This window comes from Natrix helvetica (genome assembly GCF_964273705.1).
Source record: "Natrix helvetica genome assembly, chromosome: Z".
Taxonomy (NCBI): domain Eukaryota; kingdom Metazoa; phylum Chordata; class Lepidosauria; order Squamata; family Natricidae; genus Natrix; species Natrix helvetica.
The window spans coordinates 73,437,905-73,465,500 of record NC_138554.1 but is presented as its reverse complement, the minus strand read 5'-3'; the positions used below and the strand labels follow the sequence as shown (position 1 = coordinate 73,465,500).

At 44.9% G+C, this 27,596-nt stretch overlaps 1 protein-coding gene across 4 annotated transcripts in view; it reads right to left on the bottom strand.

Moving 5' to 3' along the window:
* The window catches only part of ELMO1 (engulfment and cell motility 1), a 481,433-nt gene extending 462,234 nt beyond the window's left edge, over window positions 1-19,199 (bottom strand). The window contains exon 1 of one of the 4 annotated variants that reach the window (XM_081932593.1): window positions 18,895-19,199. The gene's annotated coding sequence lies outside the window, so the exon portion shown is untranslated. Of the gene's footprint in view, window positions 1-18,257; window positions 18,578-18,803 lie in introns of those variants that run through there. The other 3 variants (XM_081932592.1, XM_081932596.1, XM_081932594.1) reach the window with 3 other exon arrangements.
* Window positions 19,200-27,596: the final 8,397 nt, after the last annotated feature.

The following is a 27,596-nucleotide window of genomic DNA, read 5'->3' as shown; positions in this document are numbered from 1 at the left end:
GTACAGCTTTGAGGAAATTTTCTTTTACTTTGCTTATGTTTGGCTCCTGCAAGGATGGTTTTTTACATGTGGACATGAAACTTTTAATTACATTCCTGCTAATATTAATGAAGCACAATGTTGCCTTAGCTAGTTAATTCTTGTTTTGCTTTCCAAACAGCAACACTAGACAGCACTTGTGACTCTGAGATAGCTTTGCTTAATAAAGTAGAATATGTAGCATTGGCTATGTTCATAGTGGGTGTGCCAGCACTTGTTGCTTGCACTCATTTTAATATTAATGTGGTGGTACTTAATTTGGTAAAAACAATTAATGTTACTTTTTTGGCTATTTCAGCAATTAAACATAAGCTACAAGCTTTGTGTAAAGCTATTTTGCCAAATCGTGCTGCTATCGATTATTTGCTTCTTCACCAGCATAGGGTTGTGAAAATTTTGATGGGATGTGTTGTTCCAATCTTTCAGATGAATCCAGAACTATCCAGTACCAATTCAATATTTTACACAATTTGGCCTCTGATTTGAAAATTGATACCTTAGGATCTTGGTGGGAAAGCTTTTGGGCTTGGTTACCCACAGGTTCATTGGGAAATGTTCTACGTTATTTAGTTATTATTTGTGCTATTTTGATTTGAGGGTGCTATTTTGTTCAATGTCTTCCCTCCCTTGGCAAAACATATGTATCACAGCTTTTTGCCATAAAGCCTCTCCTGCATTGACTTAGGGTCAAGTATATATACGCCCTGTACAAACAATTGCAAGGATGTTCCTTTTTTGATTATGATTCTTTTACTAGCCCCTCCTACGATGCCTTGTCAAACAAAACAATAATACAAAAAAGAGTTTGATGAAGGAATGAGAGGTAACCTTACGTAAAGACATGCATAGAAAGCTACCATGATCTCAGTAGCTGGTTATCTTGGATACCTACAAGCTCACCTAATTAGCAGAACCAGATGTGGGAAAAGAGGAAAGGTTACGTACAGACATGCGTATTACAGCCATGAAATCAAGTAGCAGGTTATCTTTGTGCCCATTATCTCTCTGAGCAGAGACAGGCCCTACCAGGGAGTTATGTGAAATTCAACCTTGGCTGGTGGAGCCTTCTGAATTCACAAGGGAAAAATGAGGGAGTAAACCAAAAACAATGCTGTTGCTACCCCTGCTTTGCTTTGCTTGTTAAAACTGTATAAAAACCAAATAAACTCTGTGAAAGGCAGACAGACGTTTTTGACACCATTGCTTGACGGATTTCTGAAAACCTACATGAGTGTCCATTGTAGTAGATGGGAGTGAAGACAGGCCCAGGGCACTATCCCTATGCATGACACCATCTTTCCCAGCAAGCGGGCCAAGGTCACAATGGAAACTGACCGCCTTGCACGAACCTGATGTGCTAAGGTCTGGAGGTTGGTGAGACATTCTGAGGAAAGTCGGACTAGTCCCGCTACAGAGTCTATTACTGCACCCAGATGAAGAATCTTTGTTGTGGGCAAGAGATGGCTTTGGGGGAAGTTTACAGAGAACCCCAGGGACTGTAAGGTCTGGATGGTTAGATGCAGGTCGTGGACCACTTGTATGTGTGATTGGGCCTGAACAAGCATGTCATCGAGATAACATTGAAGTCTCACTGGAGAAGCTCGCAGGTGAGCCACCAATGCTGCCAAGACCTTCGTGAATGTGTGCGGGGCAGAGGCTAGGCCAAAGGGAAGAGCCCTGTACTGGAAGTGCCGCCCGCTATGAGAGAACCAGAGAAATCTGCGATGGGCTGGCAGAATCGGGATGTGCAGATAGGCTACCATCAAGTCTACGGACACCAGAAAATCCCCCCGCCACCCAGGAGGATGGACCTGAGGGAGGACATCTTGAAGTGCCTGTAAACTAGGTAGGAGTTGAGGCGCTTCAGGTCCAGAATAGCCCTCCAGCCCCCCAAACTCTTCGGAACTAGGAACAGGTTGGAATAGTGGCTCAACCTGTACTCCGCCACTGGGACCGGTTCTACTGCCTGAATGTCCAGCAGATGTTGTATGGCCAGATCCATCAAGTGGTGTCATTCCAGATCCCAGGATAGGGGAAATGTTCTGAAGAGCGTCGGGGGTGGGGAGAGGAATTTCAGATAGAGGCTGTTCCTGACGGTGGACCTGACCCAGGCACCCGATGTAATCCGGTCCCATTGATCCACGAACAATGCCAGGCGGCCGCCAATGGAGAGACTCGGGTTGGAGTCATTTCCCTTTGCAGAAGGGACGGTCACCCCCCCCCGTGAAAGGCCACCTAGATTGTCCCTGGTACTTCCCTCTGTCCTGATAAAATGGATGCTGACTCTGCCTATCGGACCTATATGGGAAGTACCGCTGTTGCCGGTAGTCTGGATCAAGTGCCTAAAAAAAGGCCTATGGTAAGGAGCTGGGCGAGTATCCGGCTTCTTGGTGTTAGTGGGTAGAACCTTTTTCTTATCTTTATTCTCAATGAGAATCGGGTCTAGAGATTCTCCAAAGAGATTGGAACCTGTGTATGGGGCCGCTGCTAGATTCCATTTGGACTTGTTGTCCATTTGCCAACTACGGAGCCACAAAAGATGCCTGGACGTCACCAAGGTGGATAAGGCCCAGGACGCAAACTTAATAGAGTCCAGAATGGCATCCACAGAAAACTGCGTGGCAGAAATGATTTTGGTGAGGTCTTGGTGAAGACGCTCATCCTGGATAATAATAATAATAACTTTTATTTTTAGACCGCACCCTTTCCTAGGCAGGACTCAGGGCGGTGTACAGTCATGTTTAAAAAAAAACATATACAAATACATAGACGTGAACATAGACATAGACATAGACGTGGACGTAGACAGAGGAGGTAAAAAATATACTGTACAATTCTTAGTTAAAATACAAATATTAAAATACCCTTAAAAATTCCCCAATAAAATGTTTGCCAGGAGGTGGAAGATGGAACTGTCAATCAGCTAAGCCAGCTAGTCGGAACAGGTGAGTCTTGAGCTTCTGTCGGAAGGAGCGGAGGTCATTGGTAATTCTAATATCGGGAGGGAGGTCATTCCAGAGGGTTGGGCCCATCACAGAGAAGGCTCTACTCCTAGGCGTCACCCGCTGGCACTGCTTGGCGGATGGCACCTGGAGGAGTCCCTCCCTGTGAGAGCGGATAGGTCGTAGGGATGTATGAGGTGAGATGCGGTCCCGCAGGTAACTAGGTCCCATGCCATGGAGCGCTTTGAAGATAGTAACCAACACCTTGAAACGCACCCGAAAAACCACAGGCAGCCAGTGCAGCTCGCGCAGGAATGGTGTTATGTGGGAGTATCTTGATCCTCCCATGATAACCCGCGCGGCCGCATTCTGAACTAGCTGCAGTCTTTGGGTGCATCTCAAGGGGAGCCCCATGTAGAGAGCATTGCAGTAGTCCAGGCGAGACGTCACCAGCGCATGAGTGACTGTGCCTAGGGCGTCCCGATCCAATAGAGGGCGCAATTGACGCACCAGGCGAACCTGGTGGAACGCCCCCCTCGCCATGGCTGTCAGATGGTCATCCATCGACAGCTGGGCATCAAGGAGGACGCCCAAATTGCGCGCCCGTTCCACGGGGGGCAATAATTCGCCCCCTATGGCCAGTGATGGCGTCAACTGGTTAAATCGGGGCGCCGGTAGCCACAGCCACTCAGTCTTGGAAGGGTTGAGTTTAAGTCTGTTGTCCCCCATCCAGACCCGCACGGCTTCCAAACACCGGGACAACATTTCGACGGCCTCGTTGGGGTGGTTTGGGGTGGAAATGTACAGCTGTGTATCATCAGCGTAGAGGTGATACTCAACCCCAAAACCACGGATGATCTCACCCAGCGGCTTCATGTATGTGTTGAACAGGAGGGGTGAGAGGACCGAACCCTGAGGCACCACACAAGTGAGTGGCCTCAGGGTCGACCTCTGCTCCCCTGCCAACACACACTGCGTCCGGTTGGAGAGATAGGAGCGGAACCACCGCAAAACGGTGCCCCCCACGCCCATCTCTTCCAGCCGGCGCAATAAGATACCATGGTCGATGGTATCGAAAGCCGCTGATAGATCTAATAGGACCAGGATAGAGGAACAACCCCTATCTCTGGCCCTCCATAGATCATCTACCAACGCGACCAAGGCCGTCTCCGTGCTGTGACCGGGTTGAAAGCCGGACTGGTGCGGGTCAAGATAGACTGCTTCCTCCAGGTGACGTGGGAACTGTTGCGCCACCACACTCTCTACAACCTTCGCTAAAAAGGGAAGGTTGGAGACAGGACGGTAATTAGCTAGTTCCTCTGGATCCAGGGAAGGCCTCTTGAGCAGGGGCCTCACCACCGCCTCTTTCAAGGCGGTCGGCAAGGACCCCTCCTCCAGTGAAGCGTTCACCAGACCCAGGAGCCAGCCTCGTGTAACCTCCCAGGATGCCAGTACAAGCCAGGAGGGACACGGGTCCAGTAAACATGAGGTGGCTCGCAGTCGCCCACGTAACCTGTCCAAGTCCTCAGGGGCAACAGAGTCAAACTCCTCCCAGCATGGTGTCTCAAGACTTGCTTCCGACGTCTCTCCTGGTCCACTGAAGGGGGCCCATCCACTCCAGATCTGATCGATTTTGTCCTGCAGATATTCCCCAAACTCCTCTGCTCTACCCTGCAAAGGGGCTTCCCGCGACCTCTGAAATAAGAGAGAGCGGGTCACCCGAAACAGGGCGGCAGGGCGGTTATCCGCGGACGCAATAAGAGTGGCACAGTGTCTACGTTTGGCCGCTCTTATAGCCACAAGGTAGGTCTGTAAATAGGCTCTTACCTGTGTTCGGTCAGATTTGGAGCGTGAGGACCTCCACCTGCTTTCTAGGCGTCTCTTGTGGCGTTTCATCACCCTCAGCTCCTCGGTAAACCAAGGAGCCAGGGTGGTTCGTTGCCACAAGAGAGGCCGCAAAGGCGCTACCCGGTCCAAGGCCCCCGCAGCCGCCTTATTCCAAGCGGCCACTAGGTCCTCCGTCCGGGAGCGGGTCAGGGCTACAGGAAATGGCCCAAGCTCCGTCTGGAACCTATCCGGTTCCATCAGTCGCTTGGGGCGGAACCATCTGGGACAATCAGGTTCCGCCTCCCCGCGGTGGGGGGTAGCGCCGGGGAAGTCGAGCCGGAGAGAAGAGTGGTCTGACCATGACAGGGGTGTGATAACTAGATCCCCTATTCCCAGGACTGGGATATGATCCTGTAATTGGCGAATCCACATGATTGCTGTGTGATTAAAGTAGGACGCCATCGCAGCTGATTTAATTGCCCAGGCGGAAGCGCTGAAGTTCATGCTTGTCCTCAGATTTTAGCTTATCGGCCACATTCCCTGACAACACCATTGAAGAATTGGCTAGCGCTGCTATAGGAGCATCTACCCTAGGTAATTGAAGGGCCTGGGAAAATGTCTGCTCCATATTGTAGGAACAGCGATCATTGCTCCCAGGATTGGGTAGAGTGGAAGGACAGGCCCACTGGTTTTTGACCACCTCAAGAAACAATGCTGGGGCTGGAATCTCCTCCTTATCCATGTTGGTGTTCGTGAACATGGCCAGATTAGGATCCCTAGGTTGGGACACAGGGGGAGCCCCCGTTCCTATCTTAGTGGTCTTCTTAGCCTTCTGAAGAAGAGGCTTGAACATTGGGGGCGAAAAGAGTCCAGGAAAGGCCGGGGGATCAGGAGGAATGGTGTCCTCATCCTCAGAAAACCCCATATCTTGGTGTGTGTCCTCCCCTAGAACAGATCCCTCGCTGACTACCGAGGGAGAAGGTGGCCTACCATGATCCTGTTTATGAGAAGAAGATGGAGATCTATAATGTCTGGAATCAGAGCGCTGCCTCCCCTCCTCCTGGAAGGAACGCTCCCATTCGGAAAGGCCTGATATAATGCCCTATGTAATGGCTGAAGATATGAGCCTCCTCATATCTTCGGGCAGAAGGTCTACATCCTCCAGGTCTTTATCAGATGTCCCTGCAGTTGGAGGGCCTTGAGGGACTAGGTGTGACACTTGAAGATAATCCTGAGATCCACCTTCCAGTGGATCCTCTCTTCCACCCCTGTACAATCTCAGAGAGATGGGAGGAGAAGGAGACACCACTTGTCTGCGAGATCTAGCAGAGGAGATCGAGGGAGATGAAGGACTCTCATCCTGAGTGATGAGAGCTAGGCCTAACTGGGGATCTGGACCTGCTAGGGGAGTTGGGCCTAGCAGACTGGGCCTACTTCTCTGCCCTGGTCACCCATTTTTCTAAGGCCTTTTGCCTTCTTAATTTATCCCTAACTGTGACTCTGGAAGGGCGCTGGTCAGCAGATGGCTTGGAGGCAGACTTTCCTGGTTCTGGGCCTACCCTGCCCCACTTTTCCAGTTTTGCTTTGTGCCTCAATGGAGTCCTGTGCTGGGTCAGGCACTGTTGTAGCCATGCCTCACTCACATGCGCCACGAAGTTGCCTGAGGCCCTGAAACACCTGCCAGTGCTTGGCCCTGTTCAGGAGACTGGGGTCGTGCCTGTTGTTTCACTTTATGCCTGCTGGCCTCAGTTTATGGCCGCAATGCAGGCTTGCAGGGCACTTGAGATGTGACCTGCTGGCCTCAATGTATGACCGTGATGCAGGCCGTCAGGCACACAAGGTAGACAGCCAGCTTCGCAGCTAGTTAATCCTCCTTAAATCATCAGGAAGCTAAATTCAAGCTGCAGCTTGTCTCTTCGAGCCGCGGCGCTCCTTTGCAAGCCTCTGCGCTGCCTTTGAAGCCGTGACTGCTATTCAAGCCACAGTGCACTGTTTTCAAGCCGCAACACTATTTTCAAGCCGCAGCATGCTTAACCAAGCCTTTTAACATAACACCATGAAATTCAGGGCTACAAGGCTGTAGGTGAGCCACTGCCCACGCAAGAAGCCAGTAATAGCTCCCTTCGGCTGCTAGACTAGGAACCTGTCACCCCTTCACACCCAGGGATCGGGCAGGGCTCCCCAAGGCCCAGAGGTAGGAATCTAGGACTATCCTACCTCCTTCTGAGAGAAACAAAATGGTCTCTGTGGCCAGCAGCCAGAAATTTGGAATTTAGATGAGCCAATTAATTGAATAAGTTATAAAACAACAAGGTTACAGTACCTCAAACAGAGCCAAAGCTAGTGCTTGGACCAAAGACTGAGAGGAAACTGGGAGCCAATAGGGAAGGAAGGATACTTTAAGAAATTTCCCTCAGTCTTTGGACCAATCAGGCTTTGGCTAAACCCAGTTGTAGCCCCTCCCGCCATCTCTACTGGAAAACCTGCCAAATACCACCTCTGGTATAAACACTCCCAAATGCTTTCAAAATTCAAGAGCATTGATACAATCTGTTTGACTCTGTTTAGTCGAGTGTAAAACCAAAAATTCAAGCAATGAAGAATGAACACAATTATCATTCTTTAGCTGTGATTACAATTTTTTTTATTAAAATGTAAATGTTAGTATATCTAAAACAATCATATTTGACAAAGTAATGAAGCCTTAATCTCTTTTAACTGTAAGAAAGGTAGTATATATCAGGGACCACCAATTTAAATCCTGCGGGCCACTAATATGAATTTTTTAAAAAGATAAATAGCATTTAGTGCAATATAAAAAATGCAAATAATTTTTCTGCAGATCACCAAAATTTTCTCGTGGACCACCAGTGGTCCAGGGGCCACCAGTTAGTGACCATTGCTATATATGCTTGCTGATGACTGCTACCGGTATAAACAATCAATGTTTATATTCCCAAAAATGCTTTTTAAGAAAAATCTCATCATGATAATACTATGAATAATTTAATATAATAAATATTTCAATCTCAGTATTAGAAACAACAGTGGAGGTAGCTGACTTTCATTTTGTCAACCATTCCTACTCACATGCCAAAAATGACTCTTCCTATGTCTTGAAATCTAGGCACTCTTTTTACCAGTATCTAAAAGATCTTCAAATACACTATATTGCCAAAAGTATTCGCCCACCCATCCACATAATCAGACTCAGTTGTGAGCGAATCTTTTTGGCAATATAGTGTATATTTATACACTGCTCCTTATAATGTATTAGTTACTTCTACCACCAGTTCAGTGGTGGGTTCCGGATCCCGTTGCAACCGGTATGGTTGCAACGGGGCCCGACGTTCTCTACATGAAGGTGTGCAGTGTGTGCGCACACACATGCATCTTACCTTCCAGCAATACCTCCACAAGCCTCCGTGATGCTCCAGCTGCTTGGCAGAGCGTTGCGCAGGCGCTGTATGTGCTATGCGCATCGCGGAAGCGTTGGAGATTTAAAGGACAGGTAACGAGTATGGGCAGGCAGGTGGGCACTCTGGAGCACTGTACCAGAGGGTATCCGGTGCTCCAGGCAGACTCCGGTACACCCATACCGGGGCATATCACCCCACCACTGCACCAGTTCATGCAAATCTTCCTATAACATTCTTTTTCATATCCTTCCTCTTTATCTTGCTATAGCATACCAGATTTTCATCCCCAATGTTCCTTTTTTCTTTTATTCTACCCATTAGTTCAAATGACTACAATATGCAATAATTCTAAGCTATACTAAAAATGAAGTCAGCAACAGGAAGTATTAGGCAACCATAAGCTATGTGGGTTCATAATACAAAGTAAACTTCCTAAATTAGTATTTTCTCTGCAAATTGTACTATATTTGGATTCTAGGGGGAGTAATTAGAATGAAGTATAATTTATTAGAGTCAACAAATAAATATTTATTAGTATCAGATAAAATATCTACCCTCTAATCTAGCAGTAAAATTTTGAGGTGAACTATGGCTTCTTACAGTATTAGTTTTACTGCTAAAAGCATAATAGAATGCACAAAGTTTAATGCACAAATCACAGAATATGTTTCTTGGTATTTTGGACCCCATTTTTGTAAATAATCATGCTAATCCAATTATTCTACCATTTTTTTAAAGTTCAATATTTGTAGCCTCTTGATCTCTCAGAAGCTGAAAAATACTTTTAACAGGACTTTGCAAATTAAATAAAATCTGGAAGATGTTTCAGTATCTGATCTCAAATAAAAGATAATTTAGATGGAGATCTAAATTAGAAAACAAATTCATTTGTTTGAATTATTTATGTAATCTGGAGTCATGAAAAGAGAGAAGTGGCTATAATCCTTAACAACCTGAAAGAAGTACACTTTTTAAAAATGCAATTAACCCGTACATGTTTCTAAAAACCTTTCATAAATAAAATAACGGCACCAAATATTTGGCTGCATAAAATAAAATAAAAATTGTTTACTTCAACCTTAATAAAACAGTCCAACTTGAAGCGTTTGGTAAAATGCTTTGAGTTTTTCATGTTTTGACAGAACAAAACTTGAAATGGCTAGGTATTACACTGGAGTAAAACTGAAATGTTCCTGTGTTCTGATCATAAGTAACAACAGAAATAAATTTGAGCCTTATTATATATATTTGAGTTATCACCAGGATCAGAAGAGTGAGATAGAATTAAACAGTGACTATTACATATCTGCCAACCAACGTCCAGAAAAATTGACTAGAACAGTGGTGGGCAACCTTTTTTTTCAACTGAGCCAAATCTCGCCAAAACCACGATTGAAATTTATTTTGAGAGCCACATTTTTAAAACCGAAAATACATAGGATGGTACACTGTTTTTAGTTTCAATAAACTCTGGCATTTGAAGCACGAAAGTCTTAAAGCTGTCAAGTTACAAGATTCTTGCACCCCTAACCCTTTAGAAAAAAAAAACCCAGGGGTCTTCAAACCTGACAGCTTGAAGTCTTGTGGACTTCAACTCCCAGAATTCTGAGAATCGAAGTCCACCAAGGGCATCAATCATATTAGCCCAGGGATCTGCAAAATTGGCTCTTAAGACTGGTGGACTTCAATTCCCAGAATTCTGAGAATTGAAGTCCACCAGTCTTAAAACAGCCAACTTTGCAGACCCCTGTGTTAGCCCAAAGCCTGGTGCTGGGCCTTGCTCCCCCATTGGTGGAGCCCCAAGAAGCGAGGAGGGAGAAAAAGAGACAGAGGCCCCCAGTCTCCCCCCCCCAGTGCTCCGTTTCTTTTTCTGCCTCCTCGCTTCTCATCCCTGCCTGACTTCAGGATCCTCCCTAATCATTGTGGGTTGAAAAGAAAAAAGGGAAAGGGACGCTTAAAGGTTCAAACAGTAGAGCAAACACTTCAGAGGCAACAGTTTTCACGGGGAATTAGAACAGAGAGCCCTGGAGTTTCGCTGCCCACCCGGTCAGACCTCGCTTTCCTCGCATGATTGGCTAATTTGCTACTGCCCGGCTCCCCGGTTAGATTTTTGCTGGGAGGGGGCGGGGGGGGGAAGCTCCTTAGCCTGCGTTTCTTTTTCTGCCTCCTCGCTTCTCGTCCCCGCCCGACTTCAGGATCCTCCCTAATCATTGTGGGTCGAAAAGAAAAAAGGGAAAGGGGCGCTTGTTTTGAAGTGCCCGAGAGGAGGGAGGGGAGCGGGCGCTTCAAAACAAGCGCCCCTTTCCCTTTTTTCTTTTCGATCCACAATGATTAGGGAGGATAATAATCTGGCACACAGAAGAGCCGCATTAAAATGTGTAAAGAGCCGCTTGTGGCTCGCGAGCCGCGGCTTGCCGACCACTGGACTAGAAGAATATTAAGAACAACTTTGAAACTATTAAAACAAATTGATAAATGAAACAACGGTGATACTTCATCATCCATTGAAAAACAAATTTAAATTAGAATCTCTTTATCAAAAAAAAAAAAACCATACTTCAACATAATCCTAAAGTACTGAGCTAACACAGTTACAAAATCAAAGCCTATCTCTTTAATATTCCTTTCAATTAATGCCCTTCCTGTTACCAATTTTTAGATATGCCATTCAACCTATTTAAGAAAATAAAGCAGCAAATTTAGTTTTTTATTATTGTTGTACTTTCTCTATATGAGAAGGAACTCATCTCTCTAGACATCTTTCCCTCCCCTCCATATTTGCATACAAAGCTGAACAAATCAGCTTGAACCATGTGTGTTTCATCACTGAAATAGGAACGTCACTGATTTTTAATCTAAAGATACAGACTTTTCCTTCAAATCAATTTTAGGTTATTTTAATTACAGGTTTATATTGATTTTTAAAAGATAATTATTTTGTATGTGACCTAATTAAATATTTCAAAATTGTACCAAACTTGAGAATAGGATGCTAAACATGAGATGCGTCTTGTGCCATGTGGAAGTTACATCACTATTTGTTCATTTATAGTTATTGAGACATACAAATTGACCAGGAACGCCTAAATGTTTGCATTTTTCTACACAGTAACCTGTATCCTATCAACAGTGTACAGCACACTGAAATGCCACAACTGCTTTACACATTCACCAATTGCAGACAATCTTACCAGGGGTGGGTTCCGGCACGGACTACTGCGGATTCACTTGTGTGCGCACCATGCACATGTACTTGATGTGCATGCATGCACAATGCAATAAAAATTGTTCTGCACATACACAGAACCAAACAACAAGATGGTGGCACCTATGGCGCCACCCAGAAAACCAGTTCAGGGGCGTAGCAGACCTGGGACACTGCCAGTTTCAGTGACCCAGGCCGCCAAACCACTACCAGTTCAGCCGAATCAGTCCGAACTGGTAGAAACCCACCACTGAATCTTACCCTAATCCCTTCATTGTTTCAGCATACATGTAATCCTCAAGTTATGAATGTAATGAGCCTGCCCACTCTGTTCGTAACCCAAGGATTCATTGGAATGAATCTTGTACCTTGAACTCCCTCCTTTTGCCCACGCATTTGCTAATAAAATGCGAGGCTCATTAAGTGCATATGAGGCATTTCAGGGTGGGGAAGGCCATGGAGGGCCTAGTGATGGAACAGGTCACCTTAAGACCACCCAAGAACACCCTGACCCACTGAAAGGTCTCATGCTCTCCACAATTGCTTTCCCCCCCCCAACTCAACCTGCAGTGGCGGGTCACTTATCTTGGGAAGATCTAGCAAGCAGTCTCCTCTCCAGCCTCTCAGCCATGTGTGCCCCTCTGACACTCCATTCAGGCCTCCTCATATTTCGCCTGGCACATTGCTGGCCAAAATGGAGCTTCTGATGGGTGGATCTGCCCTTCAGAAGCTCCGTTCAGGCGCCCAGAGGCCTTGCATGGCATGTTGCAGATCTGCCTCCAGAAGCTCCATTTCGGTTGGCAACATGCCAGGCAAAGCCTCTGAATTCCCGAACAGAGCTTCTGAGGGGTGGATCCAAGAAGTTCCATCTTGTATTTCTAAACCATATTATCAAATGGTTTTCGTGGTGATGTACAAAAGGCAAGAAAATAATTTACTAGAAACAGCCATCAAAAGGCACTAAAGCTAAAGGAAATTGAGAGTAGGGAAAAACAGAAGCACTCACTAGAACAGAGCTGAATATTAGATATAAAGAGAAAAAGATATTCCAGAGCACAAATCCTTAAACAAAAAAGGAAGAGTAACATCATCATTCTGGAAAAAGTTGCAACTGCTTTCAGGCAATGCCAACAGGTTGTAATGGAACCTTACACAAACTCTGTAGCAACTCTTTCTCTTTTTATATTTTCTCTTTCTCTACATAGCCTTTCCTAAGCTGGATAAACATATTTATCATTCTAATGCAATTTCAAGGTACAAAAGTGGTGAAACTAAAAAGATAAAATTGTTGAATTTAGAAAGCTGGATAAATAAATAAAAAGATTCATAAATTAAGTAAGTTGTGTTACACACACAGTTTATTACTTACTGTATTTTTTGGAATATAAGATGTAGCAGAATATAAGACGCACCAAGGTTTTGAAGAGGCAAATTTAATTTAAAAAGTTTTTGCCCTCTGCAACCTCCACAAAACGGTCCGTTTTTCATGAAAACAGGCCAGTTTAGGGGTTGTTTTTTTTAAAGGGCATGAATAGCCCTGAGGAGGCTTGCAGAGTGGGGGGGGGGTCAAAAGCGAGCAAAAAATGGCCAGTTTTTTGTGAAAACGGGCCCGTTTTTTAATTTTTAAAAAGGGCATTAAGAGGGTTACAGAGCGCTCCTGGGGGATGGGTAACCAAAATTCAGCAAAAAACGGCCCATTTTTTACTCATTTCTGTCCTCCCAAGCCCCAGGAGTTCTCTGAAAGCCTCCTACAAGCTATAGGCAGCCATTTTTGTGACGTGGCGGGGTTTCAGGATGCAAAAAAATGCTGCAGTGTATAAGATGCACCCAGATTTTCACCTTCTTTTTTGAGGGAAAAAGGTGTGTGTTATACTCCAAAAATATGGTAAGTCACAAATGGCTGGATTTGCATTATGTGGGGGAGGGTGCTTTTGCATTTGTTATAAAAGGAAAACTTTGAACAAACTATGTATAGCACACTATATTGCTAGCTAAGAAATGTGAATGTTCATCCAGTACATCTAAAGACACTAGAATACAAAAAAAAAAAAAGTTCAGGATCTGAAATTTAAAAAGGGAAGAACATTAACCTCAAATCTTGAATATACTAAAAATCAATGTATGTTACAGGTCTATGAAACATTTGAACCTGTTACTTAACATGTGCTGAACAGGCTGATCTAAAGCAGTGGTTGCCAAAGTGGGCGGTACTACCCTCTGGGGGGCGGTGGGATGACTTAGGGGGGCGATAAGAGGCAAGGGGGGCAGCAGGGGGACGCTAAGAGGACAGCGGTGTCTCAGACACCTTTCCCTCTTGTTGCACAAGGAAGCAAAGCCAAATTTGTTTATTTAACCTCCTGCTTCAGCCTCCCCTGACCTACTACATTAAGATCCCCGTGCTTCCCATTTCCGCTGGAAGCACGCAGAAGCACGCAGACCATGTGAGCAAGCAGGCGCGTGAGGCCCCTCGATGATCTGAGGGGAGCCAGGAGGTGCCAAACTCCACCCAGCCATCCTCACTCCCTCGCGGCTAAGGGTGGGAGCGCCTGAGATGCCACTGGGAGAATGTCCCCTTTGGGTTGCTGGGACAGCAAATATCAAGGGAAAATGCAGCTGCTGGAATCGATGCGCCTGCAACTTAATGCTCTCCAAGAAGCCTACTAGGAGGAGCAGCAGTGGGCACCACTGCCACCCCTGGTGTCCATCCTCCTCCTCAGGAGCCTTGAGTTGCGGCCATTTGCGTGTCTCTCCCGAGCTTCTCTCAGGAGATGAAATAGCAGGTACCCCACTGGCAGATCCTCTGGGTGAAAGGTGAGTGAAGAGTGCAGTGACGGGAGAGGCTGGCTGTCCCCAAAGCCAGCTCTCGAGAAAGGAGGCAGAGATGAGGCCTGGGGCTCATTTTGGGTTTCTTGCAAGAACATCTTTTTGGGTAAGTTTGTGATATCTTAATGATATCTGTTGCAATTTTGTGCTTTGTGATAATACCTTACTGAGATTACTTCTTTCAATATCTACACAGGAATTATCATCTACTAAGAACAGTGAAGTAGTTACTAAATTTTATTGAGTTTACTAAGTTACTAGTTACTAAGGTTCTTGATAAATGACTATCAGACTTTGAAAACGTGGTATCACTGGATCATGTTCAACAATTTTGTTGAATTAACTTAAAATATTTTTAAATTGGGTGGGGGGCACTGGGGATCAGTTTGTAGCACCAAGGGGGCGGTGGACTGAAAAAGTTTGGGAATCACTGATCTAAAGCAAACAGAAATAATATTATTTCTATTATACGAACCAAATGTTATGGCAAAAAAAATAGTTCTGATTCTGAAAAGACTGAAAATGATTAAGGTAAAAAGGTTACTTGGCTAGTTGGACCAATGATCTAACTTAGTTTGGGAAATTTCGTAGGTTCAGATCCACAACATTGCCAAAAAGAAACTTATATTAATAATATGTAGCATGCTGAGCTTGGAATAGACACATCTGTGTCACAGAGTACAAATTGTAACATGTTCAATGACCTCATCAATATCTAAAGACATAATTTGCAAGTCCGTATGGGAAAACAAAACATTCATCACATTTGTTCAACTGTTATTATCTCAGTAAGGCTTCTTTGAATTGCATAAGCAATCTAAATAAAAAACAACCTTGATTATATATTTTGTTCAAAATGTAGAACAGTTGAAAATAGATTGGCAGCCTACTGTAAAGTCTAATCAAAGGAAGACCAATATGTATAGCCTATTAGTAAAAAGAAATTTAGGAGGGCTCACTGGAGTGATCCTAATTACTCAAGGCTGCAAAGGAACAGAATTTCCAGATGTCCCATTACTGTTAACAGTTTTTCTTATTCAGTAACATGAAAGACTCTCAGAACACAAAGGATATTCTATTTTCAAGCAGTACAACATAGATCTAACATTCCCAACAGTCAATATTATCACTTACAGACTTTAGGTTTTAAAAATAAGAACTGAAAGAGGGGGGAAATGCATAATTCTTAATTGTCAATATGGAAACGACAGCACATCTTAAACTATTTTCAATAGTTTAAACTTCATGTCAAAAAATCCTGCATGAATTCACATTTCACAATCCAAAAGATTTCAGTAAACAAAGAGAGGAAGGAAGGGTGGAGCAGCATCAGACAAGCAAACATTTGCTTGGTAGTTTGCTATAGAAGGACACTGTCAGGAAGTGCCATTACATATACCATTGTTTCAGCTACAAGTCAATGAGAGAATAAACAGCACACCAAAAATGTAAAATGAAGAATAGAAATGATTATTATAAAACATGCATTGCTACTAGAAATATACATTTACAGAAGTTACAAGCAGAACCTACATGCTACAAAGCTGCAACAGAACCTCCATGAAGTAAAGAAGCTACAGACTGTAGCTGAACTGGAAAATAATATGACTATTTTACACATATTATTAAAGTGCCTCCCACACCATTTGGGAGATATATACCATACATTTACTATTCATATAGAACAGTGGTTCTCAACTTGTGGGTCGAGACCCCTTTGGGGGTCAAACAACCCTCTCACAGAGGTGACCTAAGACCATCGGAATACACATATTCTCGAAAAAATATTGAAAACATAAAATAATTTTATAGTTGGGTGTCACCACAACATGAGGAACTGTATTAAAGGGTCGCGGCATTAGGAAGGTTGAGGCCCACTGATACAGAACAAAGGAAGAAATCTCAAACACAGAAGATAAATAATACTTAATGTTTATACTACATACCCAAATATAGAAATTACTTGATATGCATATTCTTGTACAGTATTAGTATGAGATTTACTCATTTACAGAACATATATAAGCAGCTGTTGCCTCATGCCATTCAGTGCTAAATAATATACAAATTAATAGTTTGATATGTTAATTATATTGCTTTGTTCTATAAGTTAAAAAAATCATACTATCCCATATATTGTTGTTTTGACCCAAGCCCTACATGCTTAAAGCAATATTCAATACAATGTGCAAAAATAGGACCTGAAATAAATAGGAAAACTCAAATAATCTTATAATAAATGTATAAGAAAGATTGCCAAGACACTGTAACACCTTACCACTTAAATCTCCCCAATGGAATGAGTTTAGTTAATTAGTTGGAATTACCATAAGAATGGTACAATAAATTCAACAAAGAAATATTAGGAAAAGAGAATCAGATTCCTTATAAAGTTCTGTATTTTAGTCTATTGCTGTCCATTTCTAACCTCTGTTTCATTTGTAACCCTATATATTGCTTAGCTAAATGCAATAAAATTAACATACAGGATAATATTCCAGGACATCTTCCAGACTTAAAATTGTTACTAAATTCAAAAGTACAAACTTGCACAAAATACATTATTCTCAGAGTACACTGTAATTTATAAAGCTCCCTACCATGATGGGTTTACAGCTAATCGGACACAAGGGAAACAAAAAAGTTTTATGGGAAAGAGAATTTGAAGAAGCCAAAAACAAATCCTTCATAGAATTGTTTAGAAAGGCAAATCCAAGAATACTGGTCAGTAAGAAATAAGGAACACTTGAAAAAAGATTACAAAACAAGGAACTACAGAATTATCATGTCAGAGGTCTCAGACATGGCACATGGCACTTACAAAGATAAAACCTGAGCTAATCAGTTGAATGAGCTTTGCTTCCAGGCTGTTGACTTTTAAGTACAATTTATATTCAGGAATGGCCTTGGAGCAAAGTCTACATTTTGAATAAAGAGGACAGTTTGAAAGAGGGGTCAAAGAGGCCATCTATGTCAAAATTGAACAGCCCTCTCTCAACAGAGGGGGAAGGATACAACATCATCTATCTCCAATCCACAACACAATTCCAAGAAGGCCCCACACACATTTGCACTTCTCAGGTGACTGTGAGAACATAAATAAACCTCCAAGTGGCCTCAAGGACTCTCTAAATGAATGCAAATGACCAGCTATAAATTCTTCCATTCCCCACCATTTAGTCAGAGCTGAAGAAGCTTTTTAGATGAGAAGCAAAACATCTTCAAAGAACAACCAGAAAGTCCAGTTGCCTCTTGAAAAAGCACCTTTGGGACAACTATGACCTGGATGACTGAGAATCTCTATAGACAATTGGCCTCACATTGGTATAGATAGCTAGGTTCAGGTAACAAATAAGTCAATTATTTAATTTATTATATCTGCTACTATATGGAAGATGAAGCTTAAATATTCAGCTCCACACACACACACACACGTTTTGGATACAACTTTTTGTTTACCTTTTTAATCCAATCATTACAACTCTTTTACCTTTTCACGTGCCACTAGTATTCTAGAAATTTTGGTAATAAAAGGCAGTTTGCTCTGGGGAAGGAAACAGAGAGCAGGCGTTTCACACGTGCAGATTTAGGAGTCAAGCGCAGGAACAGAGGCTCTTGGTTAAAAAGAAAGAAAGAATGGAAGATTGGCTGAAAAAGGAAGCACTTTTTGCTTTCATCTTGAAACCAACGTAGAGTGGCTTACAACAGTCAGTGGCCGCTACTTGGGGCAGCACCCTAAAGGCGGGAAGTTGGGAAATGACACCCCCTCCCCCCGCCGCCGCCTTGATGACTCTCGAAGTGGGCCAATTGCGGGCAAGTACCAGTCACCCCGAGGACCGCGGGAATTGGTGGAATTGCATTCCACCAATGCAATCAGCACCAATGTCCTGAGCTCGGTGCTTTTCTCCCTAGCTACTACGAACTCTTTCCATGTTTAACAGAACCTTTCCTCCCCATTTTCTTTTATTTTTATTTTTGCCATTGCTAACATTTCCGACCTACCTCAGGAGAAGACAATCGTGGCAGAATTCAAGAACCAACCTTTCCCTTGAGATCTATTCAGGTTCCTTACAAGCAGCAGTGGGGAGAAGGCAGTACTGGAGACAATTCTACGATAGCAACCTCCCCACATATTGCCTCGCAACGCTGGGACACCATCGGTATATCACCCCTTTGACGTTTTCATTCGCGGGAGCTATCGCACCCAGACCCCCTTTCTCGCCTCGCTCTCAGTGCTACAATTAAGGGCGGGGATCCATCTGTTGTCGCCACGCATCGCATTTCCCACGCATTTTCAATACGAGTTAGAGTCCTGCCAGCGCAGGTGGCGTCATTCTTGTTACAATATCCGGACAGCACCATAATGCCTTGAGGTTTGCAAGCGCCCTTCATATTCAGTAGTCTACACTCAGAGGGACTTGATAAGCAATAACAAAATGCTGTACCTTTTTCCCTTCCCCTTCCCTCAGCAATCCCCATCTCCAGCCAAACACACGCCTCTGGCAAGCCACGCTCCTTCCTCCTCCCACTAGTCAGAAATTAAAGTACCTTTTTTAAAAGTAGAATCAGTTCCACAAAGTGCAGAGCTAAACAATGAAGTTGGCTGCCCTGGGGCAGAAGGAGAGACCACCAACAGTACCTCCTACCGCCTCCACCACTGAAGTTCGGCTTTTGTCGCGGCTTGTTTTGATGTTTCTGATCCTCCCTTTCTCTTTCTATTCCATCCGTAGCCTCTCGAGCACTTATAAAGCTCCCAGCCGTCGTCGCTGCAGCCGCTACTGCTGTCGCTGCTCTCACTTCCTCTTCCTCCCTCCTGCTGGCCGGAGGCACGATTTGCATTTGCAAAAAGCTGCTAAAAATTAGATAGGCGCGAATCTCAATGGGGAAGAAGAATTAAGACATTTGGGGATTTCGTGCTGTAAATCTCGAATCGCAATCACATTTACTAAAATGTAAATTGCAAACAGCTCAATAAAATTAGAACAGCCTTGCCCAGGACTCAATACAATCACATTCGCATGCATTTATGTATTGTGTATGTGTGTGTTTCTGACTTTCTACCTACCTATATGGTACATCTTGAAATGATCTAGAGTAAATTGTTAATATATATGTGCGTGCATGTGTACAATTTGCTGTATTGAACGACTTGTGATCTTGCAGTAGGATGTTCCGTGCTAGTAACAGAAAATAGCTGTCAAATTCTAGCTCAAGCAGTTGTCAGCTTCAGAACGGTATCGCAGATCTCCAAAAGAGGGCAGCACTAAATATAAACTGAAATTAATTCCTTCCTTTTAGCTCCAGCTTAAGTTTCTAATTAATGTTGCAATTACAAAATGTATTTTGTCAGCTACTAGCTATTGAATCATTTTCATTCCGAAATAACACAACGTCTCCTCTGTCTTCTCAGGAAAAAACAAAGTCCTCTAACTGAAAAAGAAAATGAAATACAACTGAACATTAAGAACAGCACAAAAACAATAGAATGAACAGAACACGATAACAAGCATTGAAGCTTGTTCAAATAAACAGCTAGCATAAGTATTAAAAGATGCCAGTATGGCAATATCAACTATAAGCATCAATTCACCACTACAAGCAAGCCAATTAATAGAAATTAATAAGTGAATATTTTGGAGGCAAAATTAAGAAAGAAGAAAAAAGACTGTGCAACCAAACAGGATCAGGCTGGGAAATAAGATCAGCATGCTTAAATCAGATGCAAGCGAGTACAACAGATAAAGAAGACGACCAAAGATTTCTTATCATGAAATATCATCTAGAAACAAGGAATATTAAGGAAGCACTGGAAATAAAGCAGCAAATAACAGCTATATCTAAGATGATCAGGAGATAGGAAGCTCAATTGTACACTATAGGCAGAATCTCCAATGTCAGCCAGATCTTCAGCATGGGATTCTACTTCGATGCACGTTTGCTTTCAGTTGCCATAGTTACAAGGGGCAGCATGGCATTTGGGCTGGGAAAGTGAGCTGGTGAGGTGATGTCCCATGTGAACTAAAAGAGAGGTTTGCTCTCAAGAATTACTGCTGTGCTGAGTGGAGTTGTTTACACCATATCAAGGCCAACCATCCTAGGACTCCAGATGGGTGAAATACCTGAAGATGAGCATCACATAACTTCACAGTGGATGTTCATTGGACACTCAGCAAGGGATTCTGGGGGGAGGGATTTGGGGAAACTTTCAATCTGTAACTTTCACACATTTTGATTCAGATCTTGCCTTGCTTTCCCTGCTATCATTTCAGTAAAAGTATTCCTTCTCTACATCAGTGGGATTGGGGTTTTCTTTCTTGGGTTTTGAATGGAGGCAGGCCTGACCTCCAATTTCAATCAAATCAGAAAAGTTTCTACAATTCTATTAATAGAGAGTCTGCAGGGAGCCAGTCAATACTAGACAAAGAAAAAACTGTGCTGTTCTGCACTTAGCTATGGACAAACAAAGAAATACAGACTGACTACAAACATGTAGCAACAATGGTGCATTGGAATATCTTCAAGAAATAACCATGTGCCTGCAAACAAGAAAAGTTGGAGCCATAAAATAGGCAAGGTAATTTAAAAAATGAAATTAAATTGCTCTAGATTCTAAATTTAGAATTCAAACAGGCTTGCCAGATAAATACCCCAAACTTAACAGCTATCAGTAAGAATGACAAATAAGTATGGGCAGCAGATATTGCAATAGAGATAGAGATAGCAGAAGAAAAGAGAAAGGAGGGGGAAAATCACAAAATATAAGGATCTGCAAACAGAAGCAGAACAACTGTGCCATAAAAAAAAACAAAGTATCAATAGTATTGCAAAACATGTAGAGCACAATCAGCATTGACAAAAATCAGCATCAACCTATTGCAAAAGCCAGCTTTATTTGGAACATCTTACCAACCATAATAACAGAATAATAGATTCTTCTCACAGATCGCTTCAGAGCATACATTCTGTGTATTTGATACCAAAGGTCTAGCTGAATAATGACCTTGGGAAAGAAATGATAGTTCACATTATAGAAAATGGGCAATATTTAAATATCATAATCTATGGTAGCATTTTAATTGTATATCTTTACAGGTATCAATATATCTGCAAAATAAAGCTGAGTTATTTGAGTGTACAAGTTGCAGCTTTGAGTAATGTGCATCCAGCCATGCCAAACCTTTCCCACTAACTGAGGTTCCCCCTTGGCTATGGAAATCTCTTGTTTTTGCTTTCAGCTTAAAGTTGTAATTATTAGATTGTTGGGGGATCCACACTAGAGGATCATGAAATAAAAGTGAAGTCCACACACTGTAATAAGTGTTATTCTAAATTCTAGTTTCCTGGGTTACTAAAATACATATCTTGCACACAGTCTAATGTATACTATGACAAAATGAATATGTTGTAATTAATAGCTTCAAAATATGCCAGTTAATACATGTATTTTTCAGTAAAATTATTAGAAAATAATAACCAGTATTACTGGCTATTAGATCACATTGACACATGAAAAATATTTTTCCTGAAAATAATACTTGTTGCATCATGACATTTGTGACTGTCTTAAAAATAGTGTGGCTCAATTTGCACCAGTTTCTAATTTAGGAAACAGATGCTCAAAGAGGAAAGACATAGCAGATTAGGATAATAGGAATGAGTCAAGTATTTGCTGTTACCTTTAAGTTTTTCTATTAAAATTGGAGTATAACACTGATTTTTGAATAATACAATAATGAATTACTACCAAAATATACCATGTTCCTGTTAATATCTTTATTGAAAGAAGAGTCATGAATGTATGGATAAACACTTCTCATCAAAGAAGAAGGATTTTGAAATGCTGCTCTTTGCTTCCTCGTTTCCCAAGCCTTCCCCCCTAATTTTAGGCAAGTAAGTTGCTATTTTACATGGTGTGAGTCACCTGGGGCCATTGCATGTATTCTCCCCAGGAAATATACACTCACTGCCCATTCTCATTTAGAACCCGTGGCCTCAAACTATGGCCCCGCCATGATGAAGTAATTTATCCGGCCTGCAGTCTGCTGTGCTTGGCCAAAGGGCTGTGGGGGAGACATGACAAGGCTTGGCTGCCCTTTGGGCCCAGCCCAGCTCTGGGGGTGTGCAGCCTGCGGCCAGTAAACCCAAGAGAAAGAGCCTGGTCCAGGCATATAGCACCCCAGTGCAGCGCTCTCCCCTAAAGGTCACTCACCCCCCACCCACCCAGAAGCGGTGACTCAACCCAAAGTAGAACCAAGGTGGAGGGGAGGGTGAGTGGGTGGCAGCCAAGAGCTGGCCCCTCAACTAAACAGGCAAGTCTGGAATAAGTATCCTTCCCATGGTATGCCGCTTTCTGTATTTAACTTTTGGATCCCCCAAGCGAGGGCAGCCTGCCACATCCAGGCCCAGTGTCACCCCTTGAGTAGTGATCCCTGCCGCCATTGCATGAGCCAGCCAGCCTAGCCCATCAGGCATTCCTGGCAGTCCCCTGAGGACTGCAAGCGAAGGAATGATTGTTTGCCCCTGCCCTCCCAGTCAGGTTGTGGTAGTGGCTGGCCTCCCAGCCCCCCTCCACCCTCTGGAATGGCAGCAGCAGCATGGTCCCATCATCCCAGAAACACAAACCTCCGCAGCCTTGTATTGTGCTACCTGGCTGTTTTAGGAGTGAAGGGGAATAAAGAGGCCAACCCACAGGCCAAAGCATTGCTTGCTTTGCTCTCCTGCCTCCACCCTTGCAAGTTTCACTGCCTTTTCTCTTGCCACCTGACCCTCCAGATCTTTGAGACTGCAGCAACTCCCTAAATGAGAATGCTGGCTGTGAGAAGAGGGGAGATGGGAAGAGAAAAGGCAGGGGAGACGGGAGCCCAAAGCTAACAAGTGAATCTTTGCCTGCTGGCTGGCCTTTTTGTTCCCTCTCACTTGGGAGGCAGCCATCCTGGAACAGCAGCAGCAGTACACATGGATGTCTTTTCTTTTGTCACGTGATCTTTGAGATTAATGGTAATGGTACACTGTGGCTGTATGGGGGGGGGGGGACGACACACAGGCAGGCCAAAACAGCAGTAGCAATGGCCAAATCCTTGGTGTGCAGCAGGAGCAAAGCACAACTTGCCTTTGCACTGCCCATTCTGCCTTCCTTCTGGTACTTTTGCAGCAGCCGGTGGTGCCCAAGGCAATCCTCTGTTCCCGCCACTTTGGCTCAAAACTGGAAGCTGTGGCTGGGGTCAGTCCTAGCTTTTTTATCCATCACAGCTAGGAATCTTAAATAAAGCTTAGAATGAATGCTTCTGTTGTAGCCAATCCAGGTGCTAGATAGGCAGACGCAGGTCCCTGCAAACTCTGTTGTCTGCCCAGCCGAAGTTTCACTCTCTGAGACGCCAGGAGTCCTGATTATGGGATGGGTACCTTCAGGCACTTAGCTTGGCCACCTATTAGCTTCAGCCCTTCCCTCTGCCTCAGTGTGCAGCACCCAAAACTTCAGCTGGACTCCTCAAGAGACAGAGTTTGCAGGGGGGCGATCTATCACCCAGGCTGGCTAGAAGACAAACATTCCTTCTCAGCTTTGAGATTCCTAGCTGCAATGGGCAGCAAGGCTAGGCTTGCCCCTCTGCACCTATCCAGCAGACAAAACAGGAAAAGGGGGAGGACGGAAACAGTTCTGCTTGGTCCGCAAGGCAAGATAATGCCAGATGCCAGTCAAACCTTTATTAACAAGCTACGTAAAACTACGAACAAGCAACAGGGGCTGTCTGACAGCCATTTGTAGAACCGCCACCAAGAGGTCAGCCAATCCGAGGGCTACACTCAAGGCACTTGTCTCCAGGCATGCTGGAACCAATCAGTGCAGCCCGAGCTAGTTCAACTCAGCCCAGGTCATAAGCCCAAGGACTTAACACTCCTTCCCCCCAGATCGCGGAAACGTATTCAGACAGGTGGGCGGGCCAATGGCGGATCTGCCCCAACCTGTGCAGTTTGGGGGACGATACTGGTGGAGGAGAAGGAGCGTAACAGTCCTCTGGCAGTGGACTCGATGAAAAAGGAATGCCCACAGAAGACTCTGCCTCTGGAGCAGGACAACCCACTGCAGGTACTGGAACCGGCATGAGCAAATCGGGTTGTGGAGGAGGTGAAGCTGGAGATGGTAAAGAGCATGGCCGGTAGGCATCATCAGAGGGCAGGTCGGCATGCTCTCGGGGCTGGAAGTCAAGAAGGTCATCGCAATTGATTTATATGATGCCACCATTGTCTGCCATCATCAAGGCATACCCTATAAGAACAGGGCCCGGTGACAGCAAGTACCCGACCTGGCAATCACTTTGGGTCTCCTGCAAAATTCTGTGTGAAAACCCAATCCCCCACCTGGAAAGCCCTACAGACAAGGAACTGCCGTGGCGGCCCAATATCAGAATACTCAGGATGGAGTCTGTCCAATGAGGTGTGGAGCCGGCAACCCATTAAAATCTCTGCTGGGCTCTTGTCCGTGCTTTGGCATGGGGTGGTATGTTGCGCTAACAAGAATGTGGCAAGGCGAGTGTGCCAGCTGCCAGAACCAAGGCAACATAATGCGTCCTTCACCGAGCGCATCCCTCGCTCTGCTAAACTGTTCCCTGCTGGATGGTAAGGAGCCACAAAAACTTGCCTAATTCCCAGGGAGGCTAAATATGTCTGGAAGGTAGCAGACGTAAACTGGGGGCCAACATTGGATACAATAGTATCTAGCCACCCATGTGTCGTGAATAGCTTGCCCAGCACCCTGATAGTAGCATCTGAGGTGATGGAAATCATGGGGCAATCTATCCATTTAGACAATGCATCCACACCACAAAGAGATACGTCTGTCCCTCCAATGGTCCCACAAAATCAAGGTGGAGCCTAGACCATGGACTTTGTGGCCTTTCCCAGTCCTGAACCGGGCAGCTGGGGGAACCGGCTGGCTTTGTTGGCAACATTGAACCCATATTAGGCCACGAGGCATAGGCGCGGCCACATGCCTTCATCCACACTATGCCTGGATGGCCATCATGGAGGTGGGCGAGGACAGTGGCCTGCAGTTCCAAAGGCACCACAACCCTAGTCCCCCATAACAAACACCCTCAGAGGAAAGGGTAAAAGTCCAGCGCCACCGGCCCCTGAGACCACTCCTGCTGGACCCACTCCAGCACCTTAGACAACAGAGCATCCTTCTTAGAATAACAGGCAATGTCAACAGCGGAAAGGGATAAATCGCCGTTGGCCACTAGGAAAACAGCGGAAACAGGAGCAGGGTCTGAAACCAAAATGGGTAACGGACAACAGCTGAGGGCATCCGCATGCCCGATGGCTTTGCCCGGCCTATAGGACAGGGAGTAATTATAGGATGCTAAAAATTCCGTCCACCGCAACATGCATGGGGACAAAACCGGCGGGGTAGGACAATTCCCAGCCAGCAGACCCAGCAAGGGCTTATGGTCAGTCACTAAATGGAATGTCTGGCCATAAAGGTAGTAATGAAAACATTTAATTCCACAATGGCAGCCAATGCCTCCTTATCGAGTTGGCTATAATTATGCTCTGTCCTCGATAAGGTGTGGGAATAAAACGTGATGGGAGCCTCGAGACCGTTAGGCAAAACATGGCTTAACACTGCACTCACCCCAAAAGGCGAAGCGTCACAGGCTAATACCAAAGGAAGCCGCTCGCTGTATTGCAACAACACAACAGAAGAGGTCAGTAAATCCTTGACAGCCACGAATACCTGGGATTTGGGGTCCGTCCAGACCCCCGGGGCCAAGCTATCCAGTAGTTGGTGCATTGGTTCTGCTACAGTGGCCTTATGGGGCAAAAATATGGAATAGAAATTAAGCAACCCCAGAAATGCCTGCAGATCAGCTATAGAGGTCGACCCTGGAGGGGGTCAGATATATACCCTGACTATCAATCAAGAAATCAAGGAACTCAACCGATGGCACTCCAAGGCAACACTTCAATTTTTTAAGCTACAGACCAGCTTGTCGGAATCATAGGAAAACCTGGCGCAACTTGCAGGCAAGCTCAGAGCTGCCTGCCGCTGCGATGAGAACATCATCAAAATACGGGATGACACCATTGATCCCATGGAGCACCCGCTCCATGATACTCTGTAACAAGCCCGGAGCCACACAGACTCCGAACTGGAGGTGCTTACATTTAAATGGCCCATGGTGAGTAACAATGGTCTGTGCAGCCACAGTCATCAACCGGCAGCTGTTGGTAAGCTTGCACCAAATCAAGCTTAGCAAAAAACTTTCCCTGTCCCAATGGGTGCAACACGTGCTGCACCACAGGGGCAAGGTAAGGATGGGCTTGTAAGGCTTTATTCAAAGTTGACTTGAAATCCCCACAAATCTGAACTGAGCCATCTGCCTTAATGGGCGTGACAATAGGAGTTTCCCAGGGAACGTGGTCAACCGGCTGCAAAACGCCCTGGGAAACTAATTTATCCAGCTCCGCATCCACCCTCCCCCGGAGCGCCAATGGAACACGCCTTGCCGTGAGGCGAATAGGCGCCACCTGGGGATTGAGACTGAGGGAAATAGGAGTACCTGTATAGGAGCCCAGAGAGTCATCGAAAACATCGGCAAACTCATCCATCAGTGAGAAGAATGGATCCCCCTGCCATGTAGTATGAATTCCCTCAATAGTAAACCCCAGGGCCCTGAACCAATCCATCCCCAAAAGTGAAGCCAACGGCGGGGATACAAGAATCAAGGGCAATTGACCCTTGAAGGTTCCATATTGAACAGTAAATTGTCCACAGCCTAGGATGGGGATAGCATTGCCCTGGTAGTCACGGAGGCGGCAAGGACAGGAAGCGAGCTGGTCCCGACGAACAGAGGGTAGAATCTTCCGTAGGGTCTGCCACGATACAATAGTCTTTGTGGAGCCCGTGTCCACTTCCATCTCACATTCACGTCCCTCGATCCGAACCACGAGGTAGATCTTCGAACAGGCCCACCGTGCAACAGACGTGGAGCTCACAGACCACTCATCAAAACCACTTGCGTTGTCAGAAAGACAGTCACTATCTTCGCGGGCTGAGCAAATGCTGTTGCCGCGGCGGCCTGCTGGCTGGTTGATGGGCAGGTTGGAGCAGGGCAAAGGAGCTCTACATACAGTAACAAAGTGTCCCTTCTTGCCGCAACGGCAGCAAGTGGCAGCCTTAAACTTACACTGTGAGCGGAGATGTTTGCCGCCACAGCTGAGGCAATTTCTCCCCCCCCCCGGGTTTGAGGTTGAGGAGGTCAGGCCACTGCCTTGAGGTGGCTGACCCGGGAGGTAGTCTCAGAGCCAAGATCATCCCCCCGGTCTGGTGGTGAACCGAGGGTG